Raw genomic sequence first — 10,088 nt, forward strand, 5'->3', positions numbered from 1 at the left:
AAAAAATTATCGTTCATGATTTCATCCATTATAACCTAGTAAAAAGAGCAGAGGCTTTAACTCAGAAAAGATTTAGTTTACATCCTTACCAGCAGTGTCCTCCTGGGTGAGTTAACTTACAGAGCTGGTTAATTCATCTGCAAAATGTAGGCGATAATACAAGCTATAGGGTCATTTTGAAGATAAAATAAGAAGTTTTGCGAAACATCTAGAATAGTTCCTGACACTTAGTGAGTTCTTGTAAATGTTGAACTCTTTTCCTCATTTTACTACACATTATCCAAGGAAGCTTACAATCTATAAGAATAAGCAAAAAGGCCCTGTTATAACGCAAAGAGACAAATCGCTGCATCATAAGAATCCTGAAGAATGACGTCTCAGCAGTGACAGAAAAAACACAACCCCTGATAAAGGAGCGAGCAGAAGTCAAAAGCTGGGCAAGGCCAAGAACAACAAGGCGCAGCATATGTGAAGTGAGATTTTGTTTGGCTCATCTTAGACTGAAGAAGGGGCTGACTTGGGGGTAGAACTAGGAAGGACACCAGCTTGTCAAGAGATGACACTGCCATGTGACCTAACACCTAACTTAGACTAACTTTTTTTGGCCAGGGCTGGGTTTGAACCCACCACCTCTGGCATATGGGGCCAAAGCCCTACTCCTTTGAGCCACAGGCATCGCCTGAACTTAGACTAACTTTTAAAAGATCTGAAATACACCCTGGAGACATGGAAAGAAGAACCTGAAAATGTGGATGTCCTGAGTTTACAAAACAAGATGTGTTACAAGATAAATAGGTTAAAAATCTCCATTTTTCTCAGCTCTCTAATCACAGATTTTGTGGTTTGTGACCTCTGTGATTAAACTTTAATACAGGCTTGGTGAGTCAGGCATGAATTATGCGTTTCCCTTTTTTCCTTTTTAGTAAAACGTGACCACTTGAATCAGATTCAGGTCTCCAATTTTACTGTAACATTATACGTCTAAGAATTTGTCATCCTTTCTTCATTTTTCCTTCATTTCAAATCAACACTATAAAGTCTGGTACTCAGACCTTCTTTCAATTTCTAGGATTAAAAAACGCATGACTGATAGAATGCAATAAAGCACAACTGTACTTTGTTTTCTACTTTTCTTACAAAAACACACTCAGTAAGGAAATTCTTCAATTGCTCTACATGTAAACTCAAGCAGTTCCACGAATTTTCGGATTACTCACAGATTACATACAGGTTCAATGGTTATTTTCAATTATCAGCACCATCACAATTCTATTAAAAAATCATTCCCTTCTAGATATTAATTACAATTAACTACCAATTGCTTAAGTCCTCTCTCTGACTTAATGTAGATAAACATGGAAGGGAATATTATTCTTTCCTTTTCTCTCTTATTTTTCTCCTCCACATTGAAGCTTTTGTAGGGCTAAAAAGTAGGAAGCCAACAGGGTGAAGGAAACCACATTCTTCCTGTCATTACGTGACCTCATGCTCTCCTGGCCTGCCAGTCATTCTTAGCTGACTGTATCTCTGGTAGGGCCTATGGTGATATTTCCCTCTAAATGTTGCTTTCAAAATATGAGTGATGGAAAGTATTCTTTCAGCGACTGCTTCATCTTCAGCCTTTGTTGTTATGAAACATACTGGGCTTTCACTAGGTAACGTATATTAATGGAGGCATTTGTGGAAAAAGTGGCAATCTGTGGAAACATACTCCAAATGGTGCCATTTTGGAGCTCATGTGAGAGATGAGACTGCTGTCTATCCAGAAGACAGTCTATGAAATAGTAAGCAAAAATAATGCACAGCCACCATATACTGAGCACTTAGTGCACCTCAGGCAATCTACTTAGATTTTAATGTGTGTAATCCATTCAATTCCACCAAAAATATATGAAAAAAAGTGAAGTGAAACAATAGATTTTATTTCAAAATATTACAGGGTATAAATGTTTTGGTTACATGGATCTCTTTCGTAATGCTTGGAGTCCAAAATAATAGATACCGGTGTGGATGCCCAGAGAAAGGAACACCTACACACTTTTTGTGGGACTGCAAATTAGTATAACTTCTATGGAAAACATATGGAGATTCCTTAAAGAACTAAAAGTTGACTTACCATTCAATCCAGTAATCCCACAGCTGGGTATTGGCCCACAGGGAAAGAAGTCATTTTATCAAAAGACAACTGTACTTGACTATTTATTGCAATCACATATTCTAACAAAAAAGGAAGTTTCTAGTTAGTCTTTCACTTCTTACAGAAAACAGATTGATCTTTCCAAACCATGAATTTGATCATACTATTTCTTTTTTTCTAATACTCTCTGCTCAAAGATAAAGACTCAGACTTCTTACGATGACATGGTAATTTGTGATCTAGCCACATCAGCATTTCGAACAGTCTCATTTATGATAGCTGTTTACTCAGTTTCTTAAAAGGATTAAAAGAATAAATCACTTTAATAATCAATAAAATGGCTTCTGTTGTGGTAAAGTTGACTTACTGCTCTGGCCCTCAGCCCTCAGCAGGTGTCATTCCCTCTGCCTTGAATGTCTGTACCCAACACTTTCTATCTTAGCTAATTCTCGTCTGTCCTCTAAGTCTTAAATTAGAAGACTCCAGGATGCTGGCAGTGAACTCATGGAGGTCATGATTATATTTCTTATGAGCTTAGTGGGCTAGACTCTATAGTATTTGTACATGTGGATCTAATTACCAATTTACTTATCTTTCACCCACAGGCTAGTATTATATAAACTTTCCTTATAAGCAGAGGGATGACATATTCGAAAACATGTTTATCACATCCAGGATATCTCCCGGAATATGAAAAGCATCCAAGAGACACGGTTGAAGGAATAAATCATAGACACAGCTGTGTTGTAAAAATCTTAGCTCTGCCATTTATTTTTAATGTCATCTGCTAAAAACTTCTTAAATTTTGGGGGGCCTCCATTTCATTAGTATAAAACGAGAATAAATAGTATCATTTTTTGAAGTGGAGCAATGATTGAAGTCAATGGATGAGCAGAGTCTGTATGTGCTGGGTGCATAGTTAACCCCTTTAAGTAACACAGGTATGAACCAGGCAAGTCCACTTACATGCTTATTTTGTTCAAGAAAAGTTATATCAAGTGTGTCTACGTCTCCTGCCTCTCCTTGTCTACCTGCTACCTCTGAAACAGCAGGACCCATCCTCCTCATCCTGCTCAATGTGACAATGATGAGAATAGGGCACTGGCCCCATATACCGAGAGTGGTGGGTTCAAACCCAGCCCCAGCCAAACTGCAACAAAAAATAGCCAGGTGTTGTGGTGGACGCCTGTAGTCCCAGCTACTGGGGAGGCTGAGGCAGGAGAATCACCTAAGCCCAGGAGTTGGAGGTTGCTGTGAGCTATGACTCCACAGCACTCTACCAAGGGCAATAAAGTCAGACTCTGTCTCTAAAAAAAAAAAACAAAAAGAAAAGAAAAGAAAATCTTCATGATAATCCACTTCCACTTAATGAATAGTAACTCTATTTTCTCTTTCTTATGATTTTCAGTTTTTCCATTTAAAATTTAATTTTTATAGACATATAATAGTCATACATGTTTATAGACCATATGTGATATTTTGATACAGTCATACAAAAATACGAAATGGTACACAAATTGACATGTCACCCTGGTGCAGGGGCCATGCTAATCTTCTCTGTATTGTTCCAATTTTAGTGTATGTGTTGCAAAAGCAGAAACATTTTCTTTGTTGTCACTTACTCATTGTAAGAATACAGCATACAATACATTCAACATGCAAAATACATAATAAGAGACTGCCTATGTTATTAGTAAAGCTTCCAATCAATAGTACGTTATTAGTAAAATGTGGGGGAAGTCAAAGGTTCTACTTAGATTTTCAACTGTGTAGGAAGTCAGTGTCCTTATCCCCGTGTTGGTCAAGGGTCAACTGTATATAAATTCTTTCTTTCTGTATTCATTCCCTTTTCATTCCCCCTTATGGGTAAAGGCAAGAAATTCTCTATATTAACTATCAAAGCTGTCTAACACATTGTTGAAACTTACTAAATGCTGGTTTCCTTCCCTAAAAATAAGGGGGTATTTATAATTCCAAAGTGTTCTTAAATAGCTAACAAGTCTTTACTCAAGTGCATTAAAGTAAGTTGGTCCAAACATTTGAATTAAATAAAAGTTGAGAGATGGATTGTACAGTTAAACATCAGACATCTACAAAACCTCATGTATTTGTATATGTATATATATATGTGTGTGTGTGTGTGTATTTGATAACAGATAGAGAGTAGCTCTATGCTTTTTAACAACATCTATTGAAATTTCTATTAGCCTTGGCCATTGTATTTTTATTGCATTCAGAATATGCTATATCTGCTTGTAATCTATCCTAGCTGGTAAAGCATGTATTGAATGTAATTACAATACTTGGCCCAAAGTGCAGAGTTTCCCTTGATTACCTTTTAATTATCTTGCCCATTACCTTTTAATTATGCATCTGTGCTAGTGTTCAAAGTGCTTCTTCTGTGACTTTAACCCTAACTACACAAGAACACTAGATTTCCTGAATGCTATGGATACTTTTTGACTCTGACTTTACACAGCACCTATAAACAGTGGTGTGTTGATCACTGTTTATAAACAAGTCAGAGGGGGAAGGGAATGCTTTGTAGCATTTGTTAATTTCTATGGTTTAAATACTCCCACTTTGGCCAATTTCAGGGTACCAACATGATGCCAAGAAGCACAGTATTGAAAAAAGATGCCCAGTAGTGTACACATATGGCATTTCTAGCATAGAGATACAATAACCTACAATGCCTCAAGACCACATATATTTAATAATGTATTTCATAAAATATTTAATAAGTGATGAGTATCAAATTGAGTACAAATTTGAGTACCAATTTAATTTATTTTAATTTATTAATGAATAAATTTAATTTTTTTAATTTATTAATAAATTTATATAATTTATTTAATTGTGTTTACACAATTTACATTTATAAAAGCATTGTGTTTAACAATCAGATCACAAAGTTCCTGAAAATTCTACAATTAGATCTTAGCTCTGTCATACAAAAGCTTAGAATTGTAAGCTGGACATCATAGATTCACAGTAAATATTTAAGAATAGTTTTCTGAGAGTACTGGGTAAAAATAGATGCAGCAAGTTGGCTCTAGTCTCCTTCCTATGGTATGTAATACAGATCAAATGAAACTCAGTCCTTTGTCTGAAGACCATTCAAATCGTCAACTTTAACGTTGTGCAGAGGGAAAGAGCCTGAGGATGTTCTGTAATTTGTCTAAAGTATTTGAGAAAAGAAAAAAAATTATAGTAATGCAAAACAACTAGAGACAGTGAGAGAATGATTCATAGAAGAGGCTCAGAACTTAATAGAAAAATTACTCTTATGGGACACAATTACAAGAGGGACTTTACCTAACAACTGCAATCAGTGTAATCTAATTCTTTGTACCCTCAATGAATCCCAAACAATGAAAAATAAATGAAAGTAAGTCCTGAATAATATACAGACCTGTTCTTTACTATGGCAAAAAGTGAATGTCTACAAATGCCTGAGATAGAATTATTAAAAGTTATCAACAAAATTATATAATGTTATCATTTATGTGTAAATATATAAGAATATATTTTCCATGCCTAAGTTAAGTTTGGGTAAATTACGTATAATTTAACAGCATTCTAGTACATAAAGACAATAGCCTTTTAATTGCATTTTTTGAAAACCTCAGAACTAAAATGAATTTAAGAGGTCATCTAGTTCAATTTCTTTAATTTTTTTTTTTTGTTTATATGTTTTTGGTAAGAAAACTAATGACCACAAAAGGGAAATAATTTGCCTAAGCTGACTTGGAAGCTCAGAACTGATGCTGAACATTTTTCACATGTATACTGGCCATTTGTCTTTCTTCTTTTGAGAGGCTTCTATTCATGTCTTTTTCCCACATTTTAATAGGGTCCTTTGATTTTCTTTTTTCTTGCTGATTTGCTTGAGTTCTTTGTACATTCTGGATATTAGCCCTTTATCAGATATAGAGTTTATGAATATTTTCTTCCATTCTTTTGGTTGTCTATTTGCCCTATGGATCATTTTCTTAGCTTGCAGAAGTTTTCCAATTTAATTAAATCTTTCTTATTATTTATTTGTTGTCATGATTGATAATTGGGGCTTTAGTCATAATTCTTTACTTAGGCTGATGCCAGAAGAGTTTTACTTACACATTCCTCTAGAATTCTTATAACTTCATGTCTTATATTTAAATCTTTTATCCACCTTGAATTAATTTTTGTATGTGGTAAGAGGTAGGGGTCTTATTTCATTCTTCTGCATGTGGCTGATTTCCCACCACCATGTATTGAATTGGGTTTCTTTTCCCCAAAGTGCGCTGTTGCTCCCTTTGTTGAAGATCAGTTGGTTATAGGTAGATGGCTTTCTATCTAGTTTCCCTCTTCTGTCACATTGGTTTATGTTTCTATTTTTATATCAAGGCCATAGTGTTTGGTTACTACAGCTGTGTAATATAATTTGGAGTCTGGTAATGTGATGCCTCTAGATTTGTTCTTTTTGATTAAGATTGTTTCAGATATTTGCATATATTCTATTTCCAAACAAAACTTGGAATTATGTTTTCTAGGTCTATAAAGATAAGGTTGATAATTTGATGGAGTTTGCATTAAATTTGTAGATCACTTTGTACAATGCGGACATTTTAACAATGCTGAGTCTACTGATCCATGAGAAGGACTGTTTTTCCATTTGTTTGTATCCTTTGGGACTTCCAGAGAAATGCAAACTAAAATCACAATGAGATATCAGCTAACGGGGCTTTTATTGAAAATTCGAAAAACAATAGATGTTGGTGTGAATTCAGAATGAAAAGAACACTTATGCACTGTGGGTGGGACTTCAAATCAGCACAACCCCTGTGGTAAACAGTATGAAGTTTCCTCAAAGAATGAAAAGTAGACCTGCCATTCAATCCAGTAGTCCCACTATTAGGTATCTACCCAAAGGAAAAGACTGTTTTTTAGTAAAAAGATACATACACTCTAATGTTTATTGCAATATAATTCACAATTGTGAAGATGTGGAATTGACCCAAGAACCTATCAATTCATGACAAGATTAATAAAATATGATGTATGTATAATGTGAAGTCCTACTGAAATCTGGATGGAACTGAACACCATTCTCCTAAGTGAAGTTATCTCAACCATTGAAAAACAAACAATACATGTACTCACTATTAAATTGGAAATAACTGATGAGCATACATGTGAACAGAGAGAAACAAGGGGAGGGGGTTCAGGAGAGAAGAGGATGGGCAAAGACCTACCTAATGGATATAATGAACTTCATGTGAGTGATGGGCACACCTATAGCCAGGACTCAGGCATTACAAAAGTGATTCATATAACTTAGAACATTTGTACCCCTTTAATGTTTTGAAATCAAATGGAAAAACAGCAGCTGAGAAATGGTCCTGTAGTCATTTCAATAAGTCTTCTGATATATAGGGGTTGATTTTTTTTGTATTTCCACACATACCACATTCAAGGAATCTAAGTGGCTTACCTAAGGTCACATAGTAGATTACAGTTTGAGTTAAAGTTAAGGGCCAGAAATCAAGATTATCCTTTTCTGATTTCTTGTTATCACAAGGTCATAATATGTCTCATAACCCACTCTACTGTGTTAGGGCTGTCATCTGAAACATACATTTATTTATTCACCAAATGCAGATTGTTGTGCCAGTCAAGAGCCAGAGGATAAAAAGCTGGACTGAAGCAGAACCTGCCACTGTAATCCCTAGTGCCATGTGAGCTGTAGTTAGGCAAATGTACATGGCAGCAAGGCTAGACAAAGCCCCATCTCCTGTAGGATCCTCCACTCTGAAAACAAACAGATCTGTGCCTTGATAGACTCCTTGGCAGTATTGCTATCCTAATAGGCTCCAGATTTCATTGTCTGACTATTGTAATTACAGCTTCTTAGCACTCTCTGGACTGACAGGGAATGAGACATTGCAATATTCTTTTCACAGCGACGGCTCTAGTTTCACCACTGAACAACATGGGACCTTATTAGCCATTAGGCTTCTTCTGGAAAAGTCTCCTGGAAATCTATATCTTGTTTCTGAGCTTGTACTATATATTTAATCCAGGACAATCAACCCTGCTTCATCCCTACTCTCCATACATATCTGCCTCTTGTTCTAAAATTCTTCCCAGAGTGAGATACTCAAATAGAAGAATGATTCATTCAGGACATAACAAATATGGTTCTAGAACAAAGAAACTCATTGAAAACAATGAATGAAACCCTGTATTCATGATGAAGCAGCATACATCAAGCCAAACACATCAACCTCAGGAGGGCGTAAAATCTATTGACCAGACAATAACAAGTAAGAAAGAATTTTACACTGTCAATTGTTTATTAGTTAATGCTCATAGGAACTGGGCTAGATTAAGGAAATGCTCTTCTCTTTACTGCCCTGGCATTTACAACCTATATTTTTCATTTTTCTAAAACTCATCTACCTTAGGAGTCAAAAATTCAGACTACGACTCTCAGAAGATGACCACTATACTTCAGACTTATTTAACAACCAGGTCCACTGGGTCCACTGCACCCCAATTTAGGTTAAGCCACCCTGATATATTCAATACTCACCATTCTCATGACTAGATCATTTCCTCTTTTACCTAGTACTACAAAGTTTGACAAAGTGAAGAAATATGTTTATTTTTGCTCCCTAATGTGTATATATATATATTTAAAACTTAGTACAGTGCCTGGCACACATTAAAATGTTATATGTGTGCACACACTTATACACTTACATATACACACATATATATAATAAAGGTATATATGTATGATATATGTTCTTTCCCTCCAGTCCTTATGGCCTTATAGTATGATACAGAAAAATGTAGATTCTCCAAGAGGTAAAAGACAAAATTTATAAGTTCATACAGCCTTTAAAACAAGTGTATATTTCACATGGAACAAAAGGAGAACTAATTGGACCACAGTACACGAGAGGATCAGCAAAAGCATCATAAAGAAGCTGATCTTTGAATCTAGAGAGAGAGGTGTCCTTTAGAAAGATAAAGGGCAGAGGGAGATTCTTCCAGACAGAAGGAGAATCATGAAAACAGACATCAAAATATGAGAGCACTAATATATCAAGGGAAATGCAGGCAGGTTAGCAGGAGCCATTAAAATTCATTAGGCAGCAGAGACACAAGAACTGTGTGGATAAAAGGACAGAGCTACTAATTATAACAAAAGTTATCAGAGAAAGTTTATTTTAGACATAATCCTTGAGATGAGTCTTAAAGGTAAAATCTCCTGAAGAAAAATGAGTAAAGGCATTTTAGGTGACAAGAATAGCATATGTAAAGAAACGAGAGAGATGAAAAAGTATGATGAAATTTGTATAAGCTGATCAGGGAGTGGTAAAGAGAATTTTGTGTAACTAAGGGTAGGTTCTAATTGCAGCACGGGTGTGAATGAAAACTGAGTCTAGACTTGCAGACAGGGACAGATTGTGAAGGACACGATGTGATGCTAATTAGTCTGGGCTTTACCCCACAGGCCCTGAAAATGATCAGATAATTATAAGCTTAATGTGATGCACTATTTATAGGTTCTGAAGAACTTTATACGAGGCAGGGGCTACTGAAATATGGAGAAGAAAGAAAGAAAAATAAAATTAAAGAGAGAGTAAGGATGGAGGAGGTTGTACTCAATCCAAAGAGATAATCTGACAAGGAAGTTGAAGCAGAAAGGAAATGCTAGGAGGAGAAAACAGAAGAATCCAGAGAATACCACAAGAAACACATAGGGAGTATGGAGCAGTCAGTAAGGAGGACAGAGACACACGGGCAACAGGGAACGGAGAACAGGCTACGCTTTCTGGAGGTGGACAGGTTTGAGATTCTCCCATAACGCCATATTTGACTGTGGAAACATAATTTATCCAGTACAGATTTTCTGTTACTTACTATTTTCAAATTTAATATCTTATCATGATATAAA

At 35.7% G+C, this 10,088-nt stretch overlaps 1 non-coding gene across 1 annotated transcript; it reads right to left on the reverse strand.

Annotated features, from left to right (window-relative positions):
* Window positions 1–3,631: 3,631 nt before the first annotated feature.
* LOC111724382 lies at window positions 3,632–3,740 on the reverse strand. The gene has a single exon (XR_002772683.1). It is a non-coding gene; the product is annotated as a U6 spliceosomal RNA (small nuclear RNA).
* Between the last annotated feature and the right edge of the window lie 6,348 nt (window positions 3,741–10,088).

The sequence above is a fragment of the Otolemur garnettii genome, unplaced genomic scaffold (genome assembly GCF_000181295.1).
Source record: "Otolemur garnettii isolate 467f Iridium unplaced genomic scaffold, OtoGar3 scaffold00022, whole genome shotgun sequence".
Classification (NCBI taxonomy): domain Eukaryota; kingdom Metazoa; phylum Chordata; class Mammalia; order Primates; family Galagidae; genus Otolemur; species Otolemur garnettii.